At 38.7% G+C, this 27079-nt stretch overlaps 1 protein-coding gene across 2 annotated transcripts in view; it reads right to left on the reverse strand.

Annotated features, from left to right (window-relative positions):
• The window catches only part of C7H2orf88 (chromosome 7 C2orf88 homolog), a 32665-nt gene extending 8310 nt beyond the window's left edge, over positions 1-24355 (reverse strand). The window contains exons 1-2 of one of the 2 annotated variants that reach the window (XM_060302145.1): positions 24124-24355; positions 4516-4581 (exon numbers count right to left, since the gene is read on the reverse strand). The gene's annotated coding sequence lies outside the window, so the exon portion shown is untranslated. The remainder of the gene's footprint in view (positions 1-4515; positions 4582-24123) is intronic. The other variant, XM_060302144.1, reaches the window with a different exon arrangement.
• Between the last annotated feature and the right edge of the window lie 2724 nt (positions 24356-27079).

Consider the following 27079-nt stretch of genomic DNA (forward strand, 5'->3'; position numbering starts at 1 on the left):
TGAACATAGATGCAAAAATCTGCAACAAAATACTAGCAAACAGAATCCAACAACACATTAAAAGGATCATACACCATAATCAAGTGGGATTATCCCAGGGATGCAAGGATTCTTCAATATATGCTAATCAATCAATGTGATACACCATATTAACAAACTGAAGAATAAAAACCATATGATCATCTCAACAGATGCAGAAAAAGCTTTTGACAAAATTCAAAACCCAGTTATGATAAAAACTCTCCAAAAAGTGGGCATAGAGGGAATGTACCTCAACATAATAAAGGCCGTATATGACAAACCTACAGCTAACATCATACTCAATCATGAAAAGCTGAAAGCATTTCCTCTAAGATCAGGAACAAGACAAGGATGTCTACTCTGGCCACTTCTATTCAACATAGTATTTTGGAAGTCCCAGCTACAGCAATCAGAGAAGGAAAAGAAAATAAAAGGAATGCAAATTGGAAAAGAAGAAATAAAATTGTCACTGTTAGCCGATGACATGATACTATACATAGAAAATCCTAAAGATGCTACCAGAAGACTACGAGAGCTCATCAATGAATCTGGTTAAATTGCAGGTTACAAAATTAATACACAGAAATCTCTTGCATTCTTATACACTAACAATAAAAGACAAGAAGGAGAAATTAAGAAAACAATCCCATTGGCCATTGCATCAAAAGAACAAAATACCTAGGAGTAAACCTACCTAAGGAGGCAGAAGACCTGTACTCAGAAAACTATAAGATACTAATGAAAGAAATAGAAGATGACACAAACAGATGGACCATGTTTTTGGATTGGAAGAATCAATATTGTCAAAAATTACTATACTTTCCAAGGCAATCTAAAGATTTAGTGCAATCCATATCAAATTACAAATGGCATTTTTCACAGAACCAGATCAAATAATTTCACAATTTGTATGGGACACAAAAGACCCCGAATAGCCAAAGCAATTGAGAAAGAAAAACGGAGCTGGAGGAAAATCAGGCTCCCTGACTTCAGACTATCCTACAAAGCTACAGTCATCAAAACAGTATGGTACTGACAGAAAAACAGAAATATAGATCAATGGAACAGGATAGAAAGCCTAGAAATAAACCCATGCACCTATGGTCAATCAATCTACAACAAAGGAGGCAAGACTATACAGTGGAGGAAAGACATCCTCTTCAATAAGTGGTGCTGGGAAGACTGGACAGTTACATGTAGAAGAATGAAATTAGAACATTAACACCATACACAAAAATAAATTCAAAATGGATTAAAGACCTAAATGTAAGACCTGATAATATAAAACTCTTAGAGGAAAACATAGGCAGAACAGTCTTTGACATAAATTAAAGCAAGATCTTTTTTGATCTGTCTCCTAGAATAACAGAAATAAAAACAAAAATAAACAAATGGGACCTAATTAAACTCAAGCTTTTGCACAGCAAAGGAAACCATAAACAAAACAAAAAGACAGTCCTCAGAATGGGAGAAAATATTTGCAAACAATGCAACTGACAAGGGATTACTCTCCAAAATATACAAACTGCTCGTGCAGCTCAATGTCAAAGAAACAGACAACCCAGTCAAAAAATGGGCATAAGACCTAAATAGACATTCCTCCAAAGAAGACATACAGATGGCTAAGAGACATATGAAAAGATGGTCCACATAGCTAATTATTAGAGAAATGCAAATCAAAACTATAATGAGATGTCTCTCACACCAGTCAGAATGGCCATCACCAAAAAGTCTACAAATAACGGATGCTGGAGAGAGTGTGGAGAAAAAGGAACACTCCTACGCTGTTGGTGGGAATGTAAATTGGTGCAGACACTACAGAGAACAGTATGGCATTTCTTTAAAAAACTAAAAACAGAGCTACCATGTGATCCAGCAATCCTACTCCTGGGCATATATCTGGAGAAAAACATGGTTCCAAAGGATACATGCACCCCAGTGTTCACTACAGCTCTGTTTACAGTAGCCAAGACATGGAAGCAACCTAAATGTTCATCGACATATGAATGGATAAAAAAGATGTGGTACATATATACAATGGAATATTACTCAGCCATTGAAAAGAATGAAATAATGCCATTTGCAGCAACATGGATGGACCTGGAGATTATCATACTAAGTGAGGTAAGTCAGACAGAAAAAGACAAACATCATATGACATCACTTGTATGTGGAATCTAAAAAAGAAAAATGATACAAATGAACTTATTTACAAAACAGAAACAAACTCACAGAAAACAAACTTATGGTTACCAAAAGGGAAAGGTGGGGGGGGGGATAAATTGGGAGTTTGGGATTGACATATACACTACTATATATAAAATAGATAACCAACCAAATATTATGAAAAGCTTAGATTAATTTGAAATTAGCTTAAAAGTTTCTCCCCCTAAATATCTTGTTTGATGTTTGGACAGTCAATAGGGTACAATGCTTGTGATGTACCTTCCAAACTTCCCAATGGAATGTTGTCACTGAATGAACTTATCTAAGATAAGACTTAAGGGTAAGTAAAACAGTACAAACTTCACTGGAGGGAGGCCTAGCCATAAGAAAGTGCAGGCAAAGACTCTATAAATGAGGTTGTGATCCCTGACTATATCGTAGTTTTTGGACCAAAAACAGCTGTAAAAATTCATGAAATGAAACTCCATTGATTATTTCTGAAACTACTGATCTTAAGGTAAAAACTAGCATGCATTTAATTTATTTCTTAATAGTTGATAAGAAGTCCAAAAAAGGTGACCTTTGTCCAAGTCAGTACTAAGTATTTTTTAGATTTAAGTTTTATCCAATTTCTCCCATAATATACTCCTTCCCCACCTCTACTACTTATAAGGATGATATGGAGGGTTGGAAAGGAAATCCAGCTCTCTGCTTCTGATTACCTTTAGTTCTATATGCCTTTGCTATATGCTCCAGAGATGCATTTCAAAAAGGGCATAAGAGATGTGTGTGATGTATCTGGTTTACTAGACTGAACTCCTAGAAGACAGGAACTGGCCTGGTTGTGCACCTCTAACATGTAATGACTCAACGTAGTATCTGTTTTGTACTATGAGGGATTGTTAAGGGAACTGAACTTAGTTAACCTGAAAACGATTAGAATGCAATGAATGTCAGACAAATAAAAGTCCATGAGGAGAATCATGAGAACATTCTGTGTTTTCTAAGATCTTTGGTTTTGCAAAAGCAGCTTTATTTTACCATGATAAAAGTAGTGCCAGATTTGCCCTCACACCAAAAATAACTTTAAACCTGGACAAAATGTATGTGGGCAGCTATTTTCAGACATTGAACAACAGCACAGGATTCTGATCCCCAAAAGAAGGGAAACACATGATGTTAAACCCCACAACTGATCATCTTGAGATTCTGCCTGAGAATCTGATTCAAGCAGAGGGGCAATTCTGCTGTGCTACAGAGGAAGAGGCTGAGATACTGAAGCAGGTGAAATTACAAAGGAGTTCAAGAGTAAAAGGAGCTGGAAGGGAGGCAGAAATTTGCATGGGGTCTCACTGAAGCCGAGCAGGACCCTGCAGGGCCTTCCTAGGGACAGACCCGTGTGTCCTTGGCCTCTAGTTTATAGAAAAGCTTTAGCCTCCTAGGCCTTCCCCAAGTGCCAAAGAGCAAATGCAGAAACAAAGGAAAACAGTCAAGCAAGACAAAATAATAATAGCTTAGCCATGAAACAAAGTCAAGGACCTTTAGTTCCTCTTCAAGGGATATAGATATATGTATATGTACAACTGAATAGATACATGTATATATATAACTGAATCACTCTGCTGTACACCTGAAACTAATACAGTGTTAATTAACTATACTCCAATATAAAATAAAAACTTTAAAAAAAGACAATATCCAACAACAAAAAAGAAATTTGAGACCACTTTAGGAGTGAACTTTAGAGCAGAGGTTGACAAAACTTTTTGTTAATGGGCTAGCTAATATATAATTTAGGTTTCTGAGCCATATGGTCTATGTTATACTACTCAGGTCTGTTGTAGTGCAGAGCCAGCCATAGCTAATACGTAAACAAATTGGCAATGGTTTTTATGTTCCAATAAAACCTAATTTACGAAAACAGGCAGCCAGCCCACAGGCCATACTGGGCTAAGTTCAAACAAACAGTTCCATTCTAACAAAGAATAAAATTCAATACCATTCAAAGGAAGATGGCATAATCCAAATTCCTATGGGAAGTAATATCCACAATGTCTGTCATACAATAAAAAATTACTAATAATGCAAAGAAGCAGGAAAATGTGCCCCAAGTTCAAGAAAAAAAAAAGTTACTAGAAACAGATCCCCAAATGACCTAGCACTTGGTAGTTAAGAGAACTCAGTAGAACTGTAAAGCAGCTATTTAAATAAGTTCAAGGACATAAAGGAAAAATCATAGAGTGAACAAATAGAGAATCTCAGCAGAGAAATGGAAATTGTAACAAAACACACAAAAAGTAAATTCAAGAACTAAAATGAAAAACTCACTGTGTGGGCTGTTTGGCATTGGAGAAGAAAGATTAGTGAGCTTGAACATCTATAGACATAGCCAATCTGAAAAAGGGGGAAAATGATTTTAAAGAACTTAACAGAGAAACAACTAAAAAGATAATGTAAGTATGACTTAAAAACAATGAGGCATTAGATACATTTAACCCAGAAGAAGGCAGGAAAGGATGAACATGGGAAGGAAAAAAAAATGGGACAATTAGAAATCAGCAAAGTGGCTGACTTAAACCCATAGATATCAAAAATTACTTGAAAAAAAATGGACTAAAAATTTCAATTAAAAGGCAGACTGTACCGCAAAAAAAAAAAAAAAAGGCAGACTAGTTAAATAAGATCCAACCCACACAAATGCAGTCAACTGATCTTTGACAAAGGAGCAAAGATAATACAATGGAGTAAAGACAGCCTTTTCAATATGTGCTGGAACAGCTGGACATTCACATATTAAAAAAAAAAAATCTAGACAGACCTAACACCTTTCCCAGAAATTAAAGTGAATCATAGACCTAAATATAAAGCAAACCATAAGACTCTTAGAAGATAACACCCAGGAGTTAAATCTAGAGAAATCTAAATGACCTTGGGTTTGGCAATGACCTTTTAGATACATCAAAGGCATGATTCATGAAAGAAATAATTGATAAATTGGACTTTATCAAAATTAAAAACTTCTGCTCTGTGTAAGACACTGCCCAGAAAATGAAAAGACAAGCCACAGACTGGGAGGCAGACTGGGAAAAGATATTTGCAAAAGCATATCTGATAAAGGATTGTTTATCCAAAATACACAAAGGAGTCTTTAAAACAACAATAAGAAAACAACCTGATTAAAAAATGGACACCAGATCTGAAAAAACACCTCACCAGAGAAGACATACTGATGGCAAATAAGCATGTGAAAAAAATATTTAACATCATATATCATTAGGGAGTTGCATTTTTAAATGACATTGCGATACCACTACAACCTATATGAATGGCAAAAATCCAAAACACTGACAACGCAAAATGCTAATGAGGATGTGGAGCAACAGAACTCATTCATTGCTGGCGGGAATGCAAAATTGTACAGCCACTGTGGGAGACAGTTTGGCAGTTTCTTACAAAACTAAACATACTCCTGCCATATGATCCAGCAATCACACTCCCTGGTATTTACCCAAATGAGTTGAAAAACTATGTTCACACAAAAACTTATATATGGATATTTATGGCAGTTTTATTCATAATTGCAGAAATTGGAAGCAACCAAGATGTCCTTCAGGAGTTGAATGGATGAACAGTGGTCTATCCAGACAATGGAATATTATTCAGTGCTAAAAAGAAATGAGTTATCAAGCCATGAAAAGAAAAGGAAGAACCGTAAATGCATATTACTAAGCCAGAGAAGCCAAGCTTTACAACTGTATGACATTCTGGAAAAGTCAAAACTATGGAGACAGTAAAAAGCCCAGGGGTTACCAGGGGTTAGAGAGGAGGGAAGGTTGAATAGGTGGACACAGAATTTTTAGGGCGGTGAACTACTCTGCATTATACTACAGTGGTGGATACGTGCCATTATACAATTGTCAAAACCCACAGAATGTACAACACCAAGAATGAACCCTAATGTAAACTACAGACTTTGAGTGATCATATGTCAGTGTAGGTTCATTGACTATAACACTCTGGAGTGGGATGTTGATAGTGGGTGAGGCTTGTGTGTTGGAGGGGGCGAGGGGAGTGGGAAGGGGGTAACTGTACTCCCTGCTCAGTTTTGCTGTGAATCTAAAACTGCTCTAAAAAAGAAAGTCTATTAAAAAAATCCAGCTATATGCTACCTATAAGAGATATACTTTAAATACAAATATACAGGTTGCAAACAAGAGGGTTGGAAAAGACATACAATGCAAACAAGAAGTATAAAAAGTTGCTGTGGCTGTATGACTATCAGACAACGCAGACTTCAGAGACCATTAGTATTACCAGAAATAGGGACATTTTATGTGTCAGTTAGGAGAAGACATGATAATCATAAATGTATATGTAACTAATAACAGAGCTTCAAAATACATTAAGGAAAAACTGACAGAATTAAAGGCAGAAATAAACATTACTCTCTCCGTAACGGATAGAATATTCAAAGGAAAAAATAAGGAATTCAAGTTTTGAACAACACTATGATGTCACTTGAGGTAACTGTCATTTATAGAAGACTATTCCCAACAACTGTAGGATACATATTCTTATAAAATGCATATAGAACATTCACCAAGACAGACTACACGATGATCTCAACAGATTTCAAAAGCTTGGAATCTTATATTTTCCAACCACCACAGAATTAAATAAAAAATAAAAAATAATAAAAATAATAAAATATCCAGGAACACCCCAAATACTTGGAAACTAAATATCACATCTTTAAATAACCCATGGGGCAAAGAAGAAATCACAAGGAAATTAACATATATTTTCAACCAAATAATAGAAACCACAACATATCAAAAATTTTTAAATGCATCATTAAAGTTTAGAGGGATATTGATAGATTTAAATTCTTGTGACAGAAAAGAAGAAAGGATTAAATCGGTGATCTAAGCTTTCACCTTAAAAAGCTAGAAAAAGAAAAGTAAATTAAACCCAAAGTAGAAGGAAGGGAATAATGTAGATGAGAGCAGAAAACAAAGCAAAGGAAAAGGGCCAATAATGGAGAAAAATCAATGGAACCAATGGTGGTTCCTTAAAAAGATCTAATAAAATAGATAAGTCTCTATCTAGTCTGATCAAGAAAAATGAGAGGACACACAGAACCAAGATGTGTGTAGGAAAAAGGACATTACTACAGATTCCATATACATTAAAAGACCAAGAAGGGAATATTATGAACTTTATACATACCAAATTACCAAAACTGGCACAAGAGAAAACAGAAAGTCTGATAGCTGTATATCAATGAAAGAAATTGGATTTGTACCTTAAACCTTTCCAAACCTTTCCAAGAAGAGAACTCCAGGCTCAAATGGCAGCTCTAAAGCTCTAAATTCTTTCAAACTTTTCAGAAAGAAATAATACCAATCTTACCCAAACTCCAGAAAATAGAGGAAGAGGATTCCAAATCCATTCTATATGAAGTCAGGATTTCCCCAAGCAAAGACAGTTCAAGAAAAGAACACTCTACAAGCCAATATCCCTCGTGAACACAGACCCAGATATCATTTTTTTAAATGGCAAATTGAATCCGGCATATATAAAATGGTTACTACATCATGACCAAGTGGGATTTATACCAGAATGCAATGTAAATTTTGAATGTAACATTCAAAACTCAATACATATAATTCACTGTTAATATAAAAAAGAACACCAGATGATCATCTCAATAGATACAAAAAAAATTTGATAAAACAACCATTCATGATAAAAATTCTCAGCAAACTAGCAATAGGAGAGACTTCCTCAAACTAATGTTAAGTGTAATGGTGAAAGACTGAACAACTTTTTCTATGATAGGAACTAGGCAACAATGTTTATTCTCACAATTTTTATTTAATATTGTACTAGAGGGAAGAAAGAAATACAGAGTATAAAGGTCGTCAGAAAAAAAAAACTGCCTTTACTTGCAGATGACAAGACTGTATATGTAAAAAATCCTAAGGATTATATATGAAAAAATTACTAGAACTAATAAATAATTTTAGCAAGGTCTCATGATACAAAATTAATATATAAAAATCAACTGTACTTCTGTATACTTAGTAATTGAAAGATGAAGTTAGTGCCATTTGCAATAGTATAAAAAATATGAACACTTAGGGATACATTTAATAAAATGTATGAAAGAAAACTACATTGTATGTTGTATATGCAGTATGTAAATAATACAAATTGTTACTGAGAAAAAGAAACTAAATAAACAGATAGTGTTCATGATCTCGAAGATAATATTGTTAAGATGTCAATTCTCCCCCAATTTTTATATATATTATATAAGCATATGTGTGTGTGTGTGTGTGTATATATATATATATATATGAGCACAATTCCAGGAGGCTTTTTTGTAGACATTGACAAACTGATTCTAAAATTCCATTCAAAATCCCAGCAGGATTTGTTATAGATATAAACATGCTGATTCTAAACTATATATGGAAATGTAAAGAAATGAGAATAGCCAAAACAATTTTGAGAAAGATCAAAGTTGGAAGACTCACATTAACCACTTTTAAGAATGATTAAAAGCTACAGTAACCAAGACAGTGCTATATTGGTGAAAGGCCAGACACACAAATCTATGGAATATAAGAGTCCAAAAACAGACCCACAAAAATATGGTCTTTTTTTTTTTTTTTTTTTTTGCGGTACGTGGGCCTCTTACTGTTGTGGCCTCTCCCGTTGCGGAGCACAGGCTCCGGACACGCAGGCTCAGCGGCCATGGCTCACAGGCCCAGCCGCTCCGCGGCACGTGGGATCTTCCTGGACCATGGCATGAACCCGTGTCCCCTGCATCAGCAGGCAGACTCTCAACCACTGCACCACCAGGGAAGCCCGGTCAATTGATTTTTGACAAATGTGCAAAAATAATTCAATGCAAAAGTAATTTTTTCAACAAATGGAACTAGAACAACTGGACAGCCACATGCCCGCCCCCCCCGCCAAAAAAGATCTATACCTTACCCTTTATACAAAAAATTAACTCAAAAGGAGTCATAGATCTAAATGTAAAATATAAGACTTTTACAAGACGATACAGAAAATATTCATGATATTGGATTTGGCAAAGAGTTTCTAGATACGACACCAAAAGCATAAACCATAAAAAAAAAATTGATACCCTTGACTAAATCAAAATTGAGAACTTTTGCTCTGAGAAGAACACAGTTAAGGAAATAAAAAGATGAGGCCCAGATGGGGAGAAAAATATTTGCAAATCATTTGCCCAAAAAATGACTTCAATCTAGAATAAATAACTATCAAAAGTCAACAGTGAGAAAGCAACCCAATTTTTAAAATGGGCAAAAGATTTGTACAGACTTTTCACCCAAGACATCATCTATGGATGGCAAGTAAGTACATGAAAAGATGCTCAACATACTGGCCTTAGAAAAATGCAAAGTAAAACCATGATATGGTACATCTGTACATCTATTAAAATGGGTAAAATTTTTTAAAAAATAATACCAAGTGCTGGTAAGTATGCAGAGCAACTGGAACTTTCTTTCATACATTGCTAGTGGGAATGCAAAATAAGCCACTCTGGAAAATAGCTTAGCATTTTCTTATAAAGTTGGAACATCCACTTACCATATAACCCAACCCACCTAGGTATTTAGAGAAATGAAATTTGTGTTCACATAAAAAGCTTTATGCAGATATTTATCACAGTTTTATTCATAATTGCCAAAAGCTGAAAGCAATAAAGATACTGATACCAACATCGATGACTCTTAAAGGTGTTATGCTGATTGAAAGATGCCAGTCTTAAAACTCTTTCATGTTGCATGATTCTATGTATTGCATAATGCATGATTCTGGAAAAGGCAAAACTATAGGGACAGATAACATGTGGCTTTTAAGGGTTAGGGTAAGAGGAGAATGTGACTACAAAGAGGCAGCAAAAGGGAATTTTTTTGGGTGGTAGAACCATTATATATCCTGATTGTCATAGTGGCTATACAAATCTATACATATATCAAAACTCAGAGAATTAGTCACCAAAATAAAGTCAGTTTTACTGTATGTAAATTAAAAATTAAAAAGGTATTTTCAAAACAACAATACCAGGACTTCCCTGGTGGTGCAGTGGTTAAGAATCCGCCTGCCAATGCAGGGGACATGGGTTCGAGCCCTGGTCTGGGAAGATCCCACATGCTGTGGAGCAACTAAGCCCGTGCTCCACAACTACTGAGCCTGCGCTCTAGAGCAGCGGTCCTCAACCTTTTTGGCACCAGGGACCAGTTTCGTGGAAGGCAATTTTTCCATGGACGGGGCGGAGGGAGAAGGTTCAGGCGGTAATGTGAGCACTGGGGAGCGATGGCGAGCGGCAGATGAAGCTTTGCTCGCTCGCCTGCCGCTCACCTTCTGCTGTGCGGCCCGGGGGTTGGGGACCCCTGTTCTAGAGCCTGCAAGTCACAACGACTGAGCCTGTGTACTGCAACTACTGAGCCTACGCACCACAACTACTGAAGCTCATGTGCTCTAGGGCCCGCATGCCACAACTACTGAGCCCACATGCTGCAACTACTGAAGCCCACGCGCCTAGAGCCTGTGCTCCGCAACAAGAGAAGCCACTGCAATGAGAAGCCCACGCATTGCAACGAAAAGTAGCCCCTGCTTGCTGCAACTAGAGAAAGCCTGCGCACAGCAACGAAGACCCAACACAGCCAAAAAACAAAACAAAACACAACAATACCATTATACACTCATTAGGATTGCTAAAATTAAAAAGCCCAGCAATGCCTAGTGTTGGCGAGGATGTGGAATGCATATATTGCTGGTGTGAGTGGAAAACAGTACAACCACTTTAAAGAACTGAACCCACCATTTTATTTCTAGGTATTTATTTAAGACAAATGCAAACATGTCTGCAAAAAACTGGTATACCAATGTCCAGAGCAGCTTTACTCCCAACAGCCAAAGCTGGAAACAACTCAAATGTCTATCAATAGGTGAATAGATAAGCAAATGGGGGATATATCCATAAAAGTGAGCATGGAGCTCCCATTCCTAATTCAGTGTTCTTCTGGGAATAACAGTTGCTGTAATAATACTTTATCTGATCATGGCTTATAGTATTTAAGTGTTAAACATCCTCCCTCTCTTGAATTTATAGAACCTCCCTCCCCACTTCTAGTTTTGATGTTAATTCTGGCAAACAAAGACCAGTGTAGCTTCCTCCCAGGGTCTCTTGTTACTCTCTGCTCATTGTCCCAGTCCTTGACCTGGTCTCCATCAGCAGGCACATTATGGCTTGGAGCTTCCCAGGCTGCCAGAGACCACTACCTAGGACTAGCTGTCAACTCTGGCCTTCAGGTCCTATCTTGGATAAAACAACACTGATACGTTCATGCCATTATGTAATCAACTGCTCCAGTAACTGTCTAATGGAATTACTCATCATCACATGCTTAGAAAAGATGCAGTTTCCCTGATAGAACAGCATTGGTAACCCCATATTTTTGTTAATCAGATTTTAATTCTGTGATTTCTGTTCTACAGAAGCCTCTTGAGATTTATCATGAGTAAGGAAGAGTGATCCTGAAAGGAAAGTCAGAGACAAAAACAAACAAAAAGTTTATCCTACTACTGTTCATGGTAGCAGCTATTCAAACACTTGACAGACATCTTAAAAGGCAATGATAGGGAGTTCCCTGGTGGCCTGGTGGATTCAGCGCTTTCACTGCTGTGGCCTAGGTTCAATCCCTTGTTGGGAAACTGAGATCCTGCCAGCCGCGTGGCGTGGCCATAAATAAGTAAGGAAATAATAAATAAATAAATAAAATTATAGATGTGAACTAATAAGGAAATGTGAATAAAATGACCTTTAAAAAAAGGCAACGATAATCCCAACCTGTATAGCACTGAAGAATAAGCTTTGTATAATTTCATTACCCCTAATAAGATAGTTGATTCATCATGAAGAAATAAAGTTTCAACAATGTTAGCTAGTAATGCAAGTCAGTAGTTGAGCAGATTATATAATTGGTTTTCTTAGGACAGCATGTGGGATGACCTCTTCTAAGTTAATTTTTAGACTGTATTATTCATCAGTCAGGTTGGAAAGTTACCATGGCTATCAGTTGAAGGTATGATACATTAATGCTGGATATTAGCCAAAAAAAAGTATTTTGGCTCTCTTGTCAATGTAACTAGCTGATACAGAAGTATAAAATATTTTTTAAACACACTTTTGAAAAATACTGAAAATCAATTTATTTTATACTATAGTTTAAAATCTTAAGATACATAAAGAGCTGTCAGTGAGAACGTTCCTTAACCATCTAGCCAGTATTTATTGAGTTTCTACTATGTGTTCAACACCAATATCCATCAGTATAAGTGCTTTCAAAATTTATTTAACAAAATAAAATCAAAGGGAGATAGAGTGAGAATGAGATGACAACTTATTCAGGCTATAATTAGTGCAGATGCCCAGAAAGGATCCTTAGTTTTACCCTTGTCCTAATATGTGAAGTGGCCATTTGTTCATGCCACTGCCAGTAAAAATAAAATATAAAGATGCCTTTTCTCCCATCACTCCCTCCCCCAAATCCCAACACACATACATATATACATACACATCAGAGTCATACGTAAAGAAAAGACAGCCCCATTTACTTGGTTCCCTCAATGTTACTTTGAAGTCTCAAAGCACTGAGTATATAAAGAGTATATAGACCCTTCCCTCAGGAATGGGTCTAGCCACTACAGGGTCTTCTATTAGATCTTTCAAACAGAAGATGCAGTTTACTGCAGTCCATAGTTCATCTTGGAGCTGTGGACCACCGTCCTGCATACAGTGTCATCAGATTGAGCCTGGTTTGTAAGCTCCCTGGGAATATGCCAGGGAAGGTGCCACAAAAAAAGCCAAAACTTGAATATGAGTGGGGGCCAGACCATACAGTTCTAGCAAAAAAAAGTAACTTCCAAAATCTGCTCTGGAAATGAACAGCCTGCAAAATCCCTGAAAGTCTTTCTTAAATATTAGATTAACAGAAATGCTTATTACTGTTGTCCTACTTCAGATAATCTTCTAAGCCTTTAAACAGGTTTTAAGACATTTTATATCTCAAGTTATACCTTAAAATGGGCCCTAGCCCTGAATTAATGCAAATATCTATATAATATCGATAAAAACCACATTATAGTCTTTAAAAGCATAATGAATATACTGTCTTTCAAATTTCAATGTAGATGCAATTAATTAAAATGCGAATTCATTAAAAAATATAACTGAGTTCATTTAAAAACAATAACGGGGCTTCCCTGGTGGCTCAGTGGTTGAGAGTCCGCCTGCCGATGCAGGGGACACGGTTCGTGCCCCGGTTCGGGAAGATCCCACAGGCCGCGGAGCAGCTGGGCCCGTGAGCCATGGCCACTGAGCCTGCGCGTCCAGAGCCTGTGCTCTGCAACGGGAGAGGCCACAACAGTGTGAGGCCCGCGTACCGCAAAAAAAAATAATAAAAAAAAATTTAAAAAAATAAAAATAACGAAGTTCCTAACAGAAGCTTTGTCGTTATTTGTTCTCTAATATTGGATACTAAGAGTATATTTTCCTTCTTGTAGGGGTCCATGAAAATTGGACAGTAAACAGAGGACTTTGTAATGGTAATACTGACAGTCACTGACCTAGACTATAAATTCATAACAGGATCAAATGACACCAGTTAAACTGGCAAATAGAAATGAACTCAAATTTAATACTCACAAAAAAGTAAAAGCTAGAAAATACAGCAAATGTGATTTTGGTCCGTCTGAAGGTCACCTCAGGGGCACTACTGTACAGTCTTTGGAAACTTAGTAGCTGCTTTCGTCCTCAGGCACACAGAACACATGCTGTGTGCAGCTGCTCAACACCAGGGCAGTCACAGGAGGCTCTTCATGAAGTCACATTTGGGGCCAAATTTTGTCAATGGAGAGGCAGAGAAAATAACATTGATAAATGAAAGGACGATCTAAGAGATTCTAATAAACCTGAGCAGAGCTGTGTGGTATGACTTCATCCGTAAACTGGGAATCTACCTCAGACGTTCATCATAAAAACTGTGAGCTTCTACACGTGAAGCACCTAGAACCGCCTTGGAACATGGAAGGTGTTCAAGTGTTCAGTAAGTATTATTTCCTTTCCTTCTCTCTCTTAGATTGTCCCCTAAACCTACTAACATCAAATTATTATTTTAAGTGCTTTAGTTATTATGTTTTAGGATTATAATTAAGGAAAGAGAATTATAACCTAAGAATGCTGACGGTCATTTGGGAATTAAAGAGTTAGAATTGGGCGCCAGATCTAAGTCAGGGGTCAGTGCTTCATCTCATTTACCAGGTCCTCCGGGCAGAGAAGGGAAACAAACAGGCTTAACTCTGGGTACAAGTCTGGCTTCACCTGACCACTCCTATTTATGACTACAGATATTGAATTCAGTCTGCAGTAATTCCTCCAGCCCTGTAATCTAAATACTTGCAGGAAATGAAAAGTAGCTTCTGATGAACTAGTTGTAGAAAACCTGATCTAGATCACCACTGAGACTGTAAAACATTTAAACATTATATTCTGTACTAATTTCTCAGTCACGTCATGTCCTAACTAAATGACACAACTGTACTCATGACACATGAATTAAGCTCTGTAAAATTCTGAAGGCAGTTCCTTACGCAACTGTTGTTAAATGGAAGTGAGGGGTGGAGGGAACAGGGTAACAGTGTCAGAATGTTGCCTTTAGTTTGTTACAACTGGACTATTTAGATCCTGTAGCAGAAACTAGGTTATCTGAGCCCAAATCAGAACATGAAACTAATAAAACATAAAAATGAATGCTCAGTCCTCAATTCATTATAATTTGAAAATCATGATCCACTCATCCTTATATACTAAGCCAATTACTTACTCCATAAACTCCAATATCAGATTTGTAAAATGCTTTCTCTTTCAAAAGGGCTTTCTTATTTTTTCCCTCCTTATTCACACATATATTCTCTTTAAAAACTGACCCACTCTTAAGTGTCTATCTCAAGTACACTTCTGTGTAAAGGCGTTCCCACTACCTAATATTACTCTGTCCCTCTCTTGGGTTTCCATAACGTATTTATCTCCATCACTGTACTTTTCTCATTCTGCTTGTTTACAAGTCTGTGCCTAGACTCTCAAAGGCAGGAATATGGCCATACCACTTAAACTCTTTCTGAAAGAAGATGGGTAATAAGTAATTGTTTATCTTTGTATCTCACTTCTATATGCCTAGCATAATGAAGGGCCTCAGTAAATGTTAATTGATTTAAATAATTTAAGTCTAGATATTTTAAATAAAATTCCAGTCCTCTTAGAAAGAGAGCAACACAGCGTGTACAGCCCTAAGTTACAAATGATAACCAAGTGTCTGGGGCTTTTCAGAGTAAATTATCCATCTACCTCTGTTTCTGTTGAGCATATCTCATTTGCATTTTCCCTTTTCCTGTTTCCCTGGTGTCTTATAATTAATTTATACAACAGAAAGGAATTATTTTTCCTTATTTTACAAAATACATTGATGTATAACTCTATATGTAAACAGGTTAAATATCCTGCCTGGGGAAGCATGTGACCTTGATGACATTGTATGAGAGACCAAGTGCACTGCCTGTTCTAAAATCCGTATCTTTTGATCCTAGTGTCAGGGATCTTGCTGCTGTATCACAGTGCCTTCCTTCCACATTTCATGACATGTGCTAATTCAAGTAAACTGCCTAATTATGGAACAATTTATTTTACAAACCCATTCTTCAAAAAAACTGTCTTAAAGTGGACGTGGTGCAATGGACACTCAAATACAGATGTTAGTAGTGCAAATTGGTTCAACAGTAGCATAACAATTCATGTTAAAAGCCCTAACCCAAATATTGCACTTTGAGAAATCTATCCTAAAGAAACAATCAGAGTTGTAGACACATATTTATACATAAAAATTTTCATGAAAGCCCTTTTATAATAAGAAAAGTTGAAAATAACCTGAATGTCCAACAATAAGAGGTTTGTTATCATATGTCTATATCCTGGAATATTATGGAACTATTAATAACTACAGCAGATAGTCTCTAAAATGGCCTTCAACAATCCCTGCCTGCTGGAATTCCCACGCCTTGTTTAATCCCCTCCCCTTAAATACAGGACTAATGACTCACTTCTACCAAGAATATAGCAAATGCCATGGGATGTCACTTCCAAGACTGGGTTTCAAAGAAACCATGACTTCTGTCTTGCATTCATTCTCCCACTGTAATGGAAGCCAACTGCTGTGTTGTGAGCAGCCCTACAGAGAGGCCCATAAAGCAAGAAATTGAAGGAAATCTCTCTATGGCAGTGTGCAAGGAAGGGATTGTCCCTCAGTTAAGCCTTCAGATAAAGACTATAGCCCCAACTGACAAAATGATTGCGAAAGACTTTGAAGCAGAGGTACTCAGTTAAGCCGTACCCAGATTCCTGATCAACAGGAACTGTGAAATAATTTTATGTTATTTTAAGTAATTAATTTTTTTTTTTTTTTTTTTTTTTGCGATACGCGGGCCTCTCACTATTGTGGCCTCTCCCGTTGCGGAGCACAGGCTCCGGACGCGCAGGCTCGGCGGCCATGGCTCAGGGGCCCAGCCGCTCCGCGGCATGTGGGATCTTCCCGGACCGGGGCAGGAAGCCGTGTCCTCTGCATCGGCAGGCAGACTCCCAACCACTGAGCCACCAGGGAAACCCAGTAATTAAGTTTTAGGGTAGTTCATGATACAAAAATAAATAATAACTTTAAAAAATATTTAGTAACATGAGGAAATGTTCACATGTTAACTTTTAAAATTACTGGTCAAATGGTTTATTTATCCATAGCAAAACAATTTAAAAACTCAGCCTGTTAATAACAAAAATATTGTTTAAAAACAGACTGTGTACTCACTATTTGTTATTCGAACTAATAATTTCCTACAACATTTCCATTCATTGAAAATATTTTCAAGACTGTTATAAGCCTGCCTTGTAATATCATACAATTTTAAGTATAATTATCATTAGCTAAAGAAATGACACCAAACATTGACGATATTACAATCTGCCTCCTAAAATATAGTAGAAAAGTTTACAAAGATTAGATTCTTCCAAGTCTTCAGAATTTATAGTTAATTTTTAAAAGCATAAGACTATAATATACATGTATGATTCCAATTTTTAAAATATATATGGTTGAAAAAGAATAGAAAACAGGAAGACATCAACAGTGTTTCTCTTTGGATGGTGGGATTATAGGTAATTTAAATTTTTCTTTACGCTCTTCTCTGTTTCCCAATTTTTTTCAAATGCATATATTATTTTTTATCATCAGAAATATCTTTTACAAAAAAGTCAAACTAATAACTCAATATAATACATTTTACTGCTTCAAACCAAGATTTAATGCTAATAAGAGACTCAACCATTTTTCAAAGAGACAGAATAGCACTGGACCCATAACAAGATCTAGGCGATAGCACTCAATTAGCAAGTAAAAAGTCAATAAAACTATAGTATATCTAATTCTTTTTTTTTTTAAAGAAGAAGACTTCATGCTGAGTCAGATGAGAGTTAAATTAATGCAGGATTCAGAAGCAAGAACAAGTTTCTGAGGGGATATGATAGATGTGCTCCATAGCACTGGTTCCTGAAGGTCAGTGTTTACAAATAAATTAGAATATTAAAAAGCTGAGCAACTCCTGTATCTCTCATAAACTCAATATTTATCATCTGTGATCTACCTAAACATGCTTGAACCTTACATTCTAGCCCATATCAACTTTGGGGGCCGTGTTTTTCTATATACAGTATAAAGTATGCTTTTTATTAAAGCTATATGTACGGGAAGAAGGGAAAAGTTTTTTCAGATTTTAGGATTTGGTAAGCAAAATTATTTTTTGTCAAGCCATTTCTCATTTCTCTGAGTGCAGACAGGTCATTCATCCAAGATCCTGACAAGGTTCTTTTAAAAAATGACACCTTAAAAAAAAAAAAAAAATGACACCTTGTTATTACAAAATACCAAACTTAAAAGGCTCCACTAAACAAAATGACTTCATACTCAAAATCAACGCATAAAATCTTTTTCTCATAGAGTTTTCTTTGAACTTCACTGGGCTCAAGGAGAGAAATTTATCATGTACAGCAAACGTGTCATTTTGAGCTCAGAAAAGTCAGAAAAACCAACAGATTCTACCCAGAGTTCTTCACATAACTTTTGTCTAAAAAAAGGTAGAGGAATTTAATTGGCTATGTGACCACAGGAGTTTTTCTTTGCTTCTTTGAGACTCTGCTTCCTCATCTCTAAACTGAGGGTAATAATGCCTGCCCCAAATTCCTCTGAATAGTGATAAAGGAAAAACATAAAGCACCACAGAAATGCAGCAGCTATTCTGCTACTATTATTACTAAACTGATAATGAGGTAAGAGGAAGGATGAAAACACTGTGAAAAGGAAGGAAAAGATGACATTTGAGTAGATTATTTTGGGTAATTCACACTCCCTGGTTCTGAACAGTTCTTCCAGTCCCCTCCACAAAAGTCCACCCACAAGAAACACATCAGATACCCCAATCTCAAAACTTCCTTAAAGGTGGAAACCATATACTCCAAAACAATCCTAAAAAATGTAGATCCTTGTGGAATTACATTTCAGTATGAATGCATATCCCATTCCACTGGAATGGATGATGTATCTGTCAGTCTCTCTCACAAGCCCGTGAATTCACGGAGGGTAGACACTTTGCCTCACCCGAAGCCCGAACTTTAATAAGTAGTTTCTAATTTGAGGTTGGTCCGAAATACCTAAATCTTGCTCATTTTAATTGATCAAACAATCTTAACTGACATTTTTCTGAGCCACTAAATTTTATTTATCTCAATTGTCATTAAAGAATTTGAGAGGGATCACAGTTTGTCACGACAATGCATAAGGCTTGTTTTGAGCCAAAGGCAATTAGCTCTCTGCCCTCCACCTTTTTTGTCCAAAAGCAGGGCATAAATTCCCCTTTGTAAATGTTGTCTCCGTCTCCTATACCAAGAAGAGAACCACTCTGGAGACAATTCTTATCTGCAAAACAAACAACCCTTATTTATCATACATTTCCTAGCCACCCTCTCAGAACTCACTGTCATGCCAGAAGGCCAACCGCCTTTCCTCAGTCTAGCCCCTTTCCACACTGTATCACCCTTTGTTAAGATGATACAGAAGTCCGCAATTCTAACCATTTCCTTGAATCACGTTTCTTTGTGAACTCCCATGCGTACATAGGTAATTAATTTTTTTCTCCTGTTAATCTATTATCAGTTTGATCTTCAGGCCCAGCCAATGACCCTAAGAGAGGAGAGGAAGATGATTTTTTTCCTTCCCTACATATTCAAGATTAGTTAATCTTTACGTTATGTAGTGGAACCACCTCAAATATTTTAGAACAAGTAGGAGGCATAAATATTAAAAGTGTTAAGTGCTATGCACCAAATTAAATTCCAGGCAGTAGTACACGAAATTCTGAATGCTTAAAAGAACCATTATTCTTATAATGGAGACATGGAAAAACATGGTATCCAAACCCACTTGGACTCTGGGTCAAAGGACCAAGAATTTTGAAAGTTTTGCTATTTAAATTTTGGTAATTTTTTCATAATACATATACCACACTCCTAAGGAGTCATTATAGAGTTCCTACTCTCTGTAGCTGATGGTATAATATTTCAGGGTGGGGAGTGGAGGTAAGGTGGGGCAGAGGTACATTTAATTTAAACAAAAAAGAGAGATATATGTATACACACTGCTGATTCACTTTGCTGTACAGTAGAAACTAACACAACATTGTAAAGCAACTATACTCCAATAAAAATTTTAAAAAATTAAAAAAGTAAAAAAAGTAAATAAGAAACCGCCCCCCAATATTTTTTTTAAAAAGCCTTTCTACCTACTGGATATAATTTCTCACTAATCCAAGGAAACTTCCTCCCCCGTCAAGCTATTATCCTTACCGCACACACCCATGCTCATTTTCTCCTTCTGGCCTTCCCTTAGGTTGAAAAATACCACCTGCCCCATATCTCCACCCAGCACCCTTTCCCCTCTTCCCTGCGTAAACCACATCTGTGCCATTTTCAAGGCTAGGGGAATCCCCGTCTCCTTCAGGCAGACTTCCTAGAATTCCTCAAACCTTTATCCAGAATTCTTCTTGAACTCCTGTCCAGCCTATTTAATTTCTAAATGCTCCCTCCCCAAATGAGATTAAAGATTCCTCAAGGGCAGTAGCCATTTCTCCTTTTGCTATTTTGCACAGAACAGTTCTCCACATAGAGGCACTTAATGAATGCTAATTAAAGTCCGGCTATTTATCAAATATCCATGTGCTTCAAAGTGTGTTAGATGCCGGGGATAAAACAGTGAACTACACATAGTTCTACCTCTTTCAGGGCACTTACAACAAGCAAAAGCCACAAAGTCCCAGTAGTATTAGGGCCAGTGTTTCGTTTAGCCAGTGTAATGTTCCAACTGCTCTGAATTAGAATAGCTCTAAGCTGGGCATTCACTCTCCAGTTCAGGACTCTGTACACTCTCTTGTGTCTGGCACCCATACAGCTTCACTAATTTATGTTATCTTCAGCCCCTTGTGAAACATCCTTTATTTCACAACTCTTAATTTATAAGGAATAAATTAATTCTTAAAGTACAGACTCTTCCTATATCAGATACTGACTAGTTATTTATTACTCCCCAAACTTTCAACATTAGAATGCCATTCTATTCATATCACTCTTACTATGGAAAACAGGCTCCAGTTAAAAAAAAAAAAATCCAAATCCAAGGCAGATGGTATATTAATTAGAGAAAGAAAACAGAACTGCTCAGCAACTGTTTTGCTTTCTTAAAAGCAAATGATCTTTAAGCTGGAAAGGACAGAAGAAACCTCTTTAAGAGAGAACCAAGGTACAAGCAGAAGAAGTCACTTTAAAAGAATTCACGTCTTCAGAATCTGGTGAATTATATTCCAGGGAGAATTGGCAGATGTAAGCACAGAAATATTCTGACAGCCTCAGAAAAACATGGAGAAGGAGGGAAGTCTCAAGAGGCTAGAGACTCAAATACACTTTTTCCCACTAATTTTTTAAAAATTCAAAACTGAAGGAAAAAAATAGAATTCCTAGGCATTACAAACCAGTTAATTTGATACCAATCTGGCAAAATTCAAGATTTAATCAGAAAACGGGGAATATTCAGGGGGAAAAATACTGGGGATTTCAAGGAACTAGGAGTTTATTAAGAATCAGTAATTTTTAAACTAACATCATTTACTTTTGTGGTAGACCAGAGAATATTCAAGATCTTTAATTTAAGCAAAGCATTTGATTAAAATTATTCCCATAATGTCCTTATGAAGAAGACTGACCTATGGGCTAGAACAGTTTAATCTGAAGGACAGTGCTGGCTGAGTTCAGCTGATTAATTTGTCTCAGCAATATCTACTGAGGGCCAAATAGATTCCCAACCAGTACTGTACTTGGCACTTTCAGTACATTACTTTGAACTCTAACAATTACCTGAACGGCAGATGTTCCTAACCTCATTGTATTGATATGGAAAAGAAGTTTCTCAAGGTCAGTAGCCAGGCTCCAAAAGTCCAGGACTTTCTATGTGCCACGGGCTTCTAGATGTGCCACCATGGCAAAAAGACCTGTCCCATGTATTACCAATGACTCGAATGTCTGGTGAACAAACTCACCACATGTGCAGGTGACACAAAATCAGAAGGCAGAGTTAACATGATGAATGCCACAATCAAGATTAAAACACATCTAACAAACTGGAAACTGGAGAGAGGCTTAAAGTAATACAAGACAAGAAAAAAAATGTTCATATTCAAGCAATTTTTAACTGCATAATTAAAGAATGAATAAAGCCTACCTTGACAGCAAAGTGTGTGTGGGGTCGTGGTGGTGAGTGTTTTAGTCAACTTTGGTGTATTTACTACAAAAGCCGATTAAAAATTAGATGATTTTCAATAGCTAGTGGGAAGCAGCCACGTAGCACAGGGAGATCAGCTTGGTGCTTTGTGACCACTTAGAGGGGTGGGATAGGGAGGGTGAGGGGGCAGGGAGACACAAGAGGGAGGGGATATGGAGATATATGTATACGTATAGCTGATTCACTTTGTTATAAAGCAGAAACTAACATAACACTGTAGAGCAATTATACTCCAATAAAGATGTTAAAATTAATTAAACCAAAAAAAAGTAAGAACATCAAAAAGAAATTACATGATTTTGTTTGAAGATAGGAATTCATTGCACTCTGCATTGTTCAGACTAGATTGAATTAATGCATTCAATTTTGGGCTAAGGATCTTTAGCACAGAGAAAGGTCTTAGGTAAGGAAGGAAACATTAAAGTGAATATTATTTGGTGAAGATAACTAACATTTACTGACTTCCGGGCAATTATGCTAAGTATTATGAACATTATCTCATTTGATTCTCACAACAACCCTACAGGTAGATGGAGTATATCATTATTCCCATTCTACAGATGAGGAAGCCAAAGCTCAGGGATCTGAAAGGCTGTCAAGTAAAGGAGACGAAAGACTTACTCTGTACCACCTAGACTTTTCATTTCTTAACAGTTTTTTGGTCATAGACTCTTTCAGATGGATGAAAGTTTTAGATCTTCTCTGCTGAAAAATTCTACATATAATTTCACGAGTTGGAGGGCTATTGGCAAAAGTAGGATTAATGAGAAACAGGTCCAAGGAAGCAGTTGTCAGTTCAGTGTAACCAAGGCCTTGCTAACAATAACAGAAAGGAGGGATACCTCACAATGCAGTGAGCTCCCTGTCACTGAAACTGCTCCCTCAAAGTGTGGCTGGTCTGTTGGGAGTGCAACAGAGGGAATGTTAAAATGGATTGGAGGTTGGTCTGTGATTTTAAAGTACCCTGTTGTTATAAGATTGTGGGCCTAGTAAGTAATTTTTGTTTGATGGCAAAACAAAGAAGTTAAAAACTGAAGTTACTGTTTTAACAGACCATTCTGCTGAATACATCAGGGAGAATACCTAAATGTTAATGTTATTTCCCATCTATATATATGGTACCTATATCAGGTACTTGAAAACAGCCTCATCCAAAAATCAAAGGTATATTCAACTGTTGATCTTGATGTGATTTATACTTTGTCATAATCAAAGTAAACTCCTTATTCCTCTGAATTCTTAACTAAAATGTTCCCTAAGATAAATACCATAAATACCAGATCCTAAAACGATGGGGTCTTTGATGAGAACTTTTACTAGTTTATAATTTTTGTTAACCTAATTCCATAAAGGATGGGGAGGGGGCAGACGGGAAACATAAGAGAAACAAACTCCGATTGTTCTGCTCTGCTTCTCAGATCCCTTCGCTAACAGCTGAAGGATCTTACCGTCAACTCTGCTTTATTTCCCATGTGCATCATAATTCACCTCGAGTTTCAGGCTCCCACCGCTCAAAAAGGAGCTCACACTTTGCTCCTGACATGCCATTCAGAGCACAAGCTTGACAGCTTGGCATACAAATTAAGTGTTCATAGGCAAATCTTCTACCTGAAAATCTTTACTCTTCAGGCAGAAAGGATCGGGTGGAAGGTGAAACTGCCAACTCATAAAGCAAAACCTTGAATTTGAGGGCTCAGAACAAGGTGGAAGGAGCGGGGGCCAAGTTCTTTAATTAGGAGCCGGAGGCACGAGGCTCTAGCCGAGGCAGCTGGCCGAGAAAGGTCCGGCTTAATCAAAGCCTCCTGTAACTCACAGGTTTCTGCCACTGAAAATCAAAAAAGGCAAAACTGACGAGCAGAGACCTATGGACACACGCAGGTCGCCCACCTCCCAGGTGTTCACTTACTCTACACGTCGGCGGGCAGCCGCGCGCCGCTCGGGCGTCTGGACGGCGGCGGGGACCGAGCAGGCACCCGGCGCTCCTGCAGCTCCGGGGCCGGCGCTGCCCCGCGGTGGGTCGGCGTCTGGGCGGGCGGCGAGCTGAGCCCCGGGCCAAAGCGGAGTGCGGTCCAGCTGCAAGGGCAGCGCCGCCGCCTTCTCACCAGCGGCCGACTCAGTCAAGTGGCAGCATTTGGAGGACGGGGTGTCCTTCGGTCGCGCTCCGGGCTCCTCCTCCCGCCGCCGCGCCCGCCGCGCGCTCCTGGCGGGTTCGCGCCCCGCACCCGGGCGACGGGTCCCGCAGGTGGCGGCCGAGGGCGCTCGGCTCCAGGGCGCGCCCTCCGCGGGCCGCACTCGAGTAACGGGCGGCGGGCGCAGCCACGGTCACGTCCGCAAGCGCCGGTCCGGGGCAGGGGCGGAGCTGGCCCGTGAAGCTGCTGGGTCGGGCCACCGCCCTCACGGCCACCCTAAATACACTACCCAGACTGCGGTCATTCCCCAGCCCGGCAGGAATTAGACCCCCAAATTTCGAAGAAAACATAAGCGAGCAAGTCACTTCACTTCCCTGGCCCCTGACGGAGCTCCCTGGGCTGCTAACCGTCCTGGGCTCTGCCCAGGTGAGAGGAGGTGCTGGTGTCTGGGCGGGGGCCTGCCGTGGGGTGAACCGGTGCTCGCGGCCCCCGCGCGGAGCCCATGTGCAGGTGAACTCGCGGCAGCCTCACCGAGGCCTTCCCATCTAGGGGTTCCGGCGCCCGGGTCCATGCTTAGCAGCCAAACCCGCTTTGACCTAAAACTCCACGCGGTTTAGGCGTAGGTCAGGGACTCTGCCCTTCCTAACTAGCTTGCACCCTGAGTATGCAGAGCAAAAGCGCTTGATGTAATTTTAAAAGGACACATTCATTTGGTACTTCTCTATCCAGAAATACTGAAGAACATTTTCCAAGCATGTTTCTCCTTAAAACACCACTAACAAAACATCCTTTTCTCGCTTTTTTTTTTGGCACTTAAGTCTCTATCTCAAAACATGGCCATTATTCAGTTGTGTTTCCTTTCGCATTCCACGTGATGCCTGTATCTTTCCAGCATGATTCCTAGCAATAATAAAAGCCCCAAGAGAACTACAAAAGAACCATTATTTTAGTTGTGTTCTACAATGGATTAGTCATGCAAAATTCACGCCTGAAGAGACGTTGGTGTTAACTTCACCTGACTCCTTTACATTACAAGTGAGGACACTGAAGCCCAGAGTCCAGTGGCAAAACTAAATGTGAAAAAGAAAGACTGGAACCTCCACAGCTCACAGTCTGTAGACTAACATGAGGGTTAGCTCTCTAAAGGTATAACATAGTAAAGAATATGCTTAGATTGCAGAGGGATTGAGAAGCATAAATTATACAAAATCTAGTTCAGATATTTTTAGACTTTAAATGAATCAAACATTCCTGTTTATTACTATGCTTAAATTAACTAAGGCAACTTTTACGTACGGACAGTAGCTCAGAAATGTAATTTTGCTTCATGATAATATTAATGGATTGGAGTAGGCACATTCTGACAATCACAGAATGTGAATATACTTATATTAACTGTTTTGTCTGATCATTATCAATTTCTAACGTACTCCAGTTGACTACAAGTATTTAGTTCTATATATTTCAGGCATATCATGCTAAATAATTATGATCAAATGCAAGGTTCCACCTTTAGGCCTAATTCTTCACTGAAGGTATCACTGCTTTCCCTCTCCCTTCGCACTTTAAGCTTTTACCAACCTAGTACTGCAATGGTCCATAAGAGACCTCTGGGTTCCACACTGAGAGATCAGTATCAGTCTATGACGTGCTCAAGGTGAGAAAAGAGAAACTTAAAAATTTGTACTTTTACTTCCCAGTTATCAGAGCAGTAAAGGGCGAAGAATGAGGCTCTGGCGTCCACCAGAAAAGAAAGACCTTTTGAACACGTACATTCCTGTGTCTCACACAGTTCAGAGATAGGCTGTACCATCTTTACCAAGTATTAGTTCCCTGCGTCGGCCAGACTCAGGCCAGGCCCTCCCTCCACCATCCCGGGTCTGGCCAATACGGAGAAAAACCCAGGAGCAGCCCTCTCCTCTCTCTGCGGGTCTTCCCGGGCCGGTACCTCACTAGGACCCCGGGTCTGGGGCGGTGCTCAAAGGCTGCGCCGCGAAAGGCAAGGCTTCGCTGGGGCTCCTGGGCGGCCGGGTGGGTTTACCAGGCACTTCGGATGAACTTGGCCACAGACTATGCTTCTCCAAGCTCCTCCGAGAGACGGCCTGCTTCCAGCCTTAGGACATCAAAAGGTGACCGGGTCCTTGGCCTCTCCTCAGGACTCTAGGCCGTACTTCCGGTCAAGATGGTACCGCCTGTTAAGCCTCGAGGGAAGATGCCTCGGGGAAACGTGGCGCCCTCTGCTGCCGGAGCCCAAAAATGCTGGCTTTCCTCTCAGGCACCCAGCCAGGAGCTGGGAGTCAAGGCCCCATCGTTTCTGCCCTCCTATTATCCTCTCACCCTGGCTGCAGCAAGAGCGGAGGAGGTGGGTACACAGAGCTCCTCAAACCGATGGTGGCAGAGACCGACTGTAGGGTTTTGAAAGTGTGCGGAATACACCTTTTAAAAAGCTGGAGAGTAAAGTGAGAAAGAGCGGGAAGGACCCTGAAGAGGGCCTAATTCGAACGTGGTTAAGGTGAGGGTGCCTGCGCGATAGCAGTGTTTAATGTATTTTCTTTTTACCAGAAGAGCATGGAAAATAAAAATCATAAAACCAGTGATGAGAAAATACTAGAATTCGAACACAAGTGATCTGACACCACAGCCCATACTATTGACAGGGACGAGGTATACTGAGCTGGATTGAGGACTGCATGCCAATAGTAAACCTGCAATTAATGCGATTAAATCCAGGCG

The sequence above is a fragment of the Globicephala melas genome, chromosome 7, assembly GCF_963455315.2.
Source record: "Globicephala melas chromosome 7, mGloMel1.2, whole genome shotgun sequence".
Classification (NCBI taxonomy): domain Eukaryota; kingdom Metazoa; phylum Chordata; class Mammalia; order Artiodactyla; family Delphinidae; genus Globicephala; species Globicephala melas.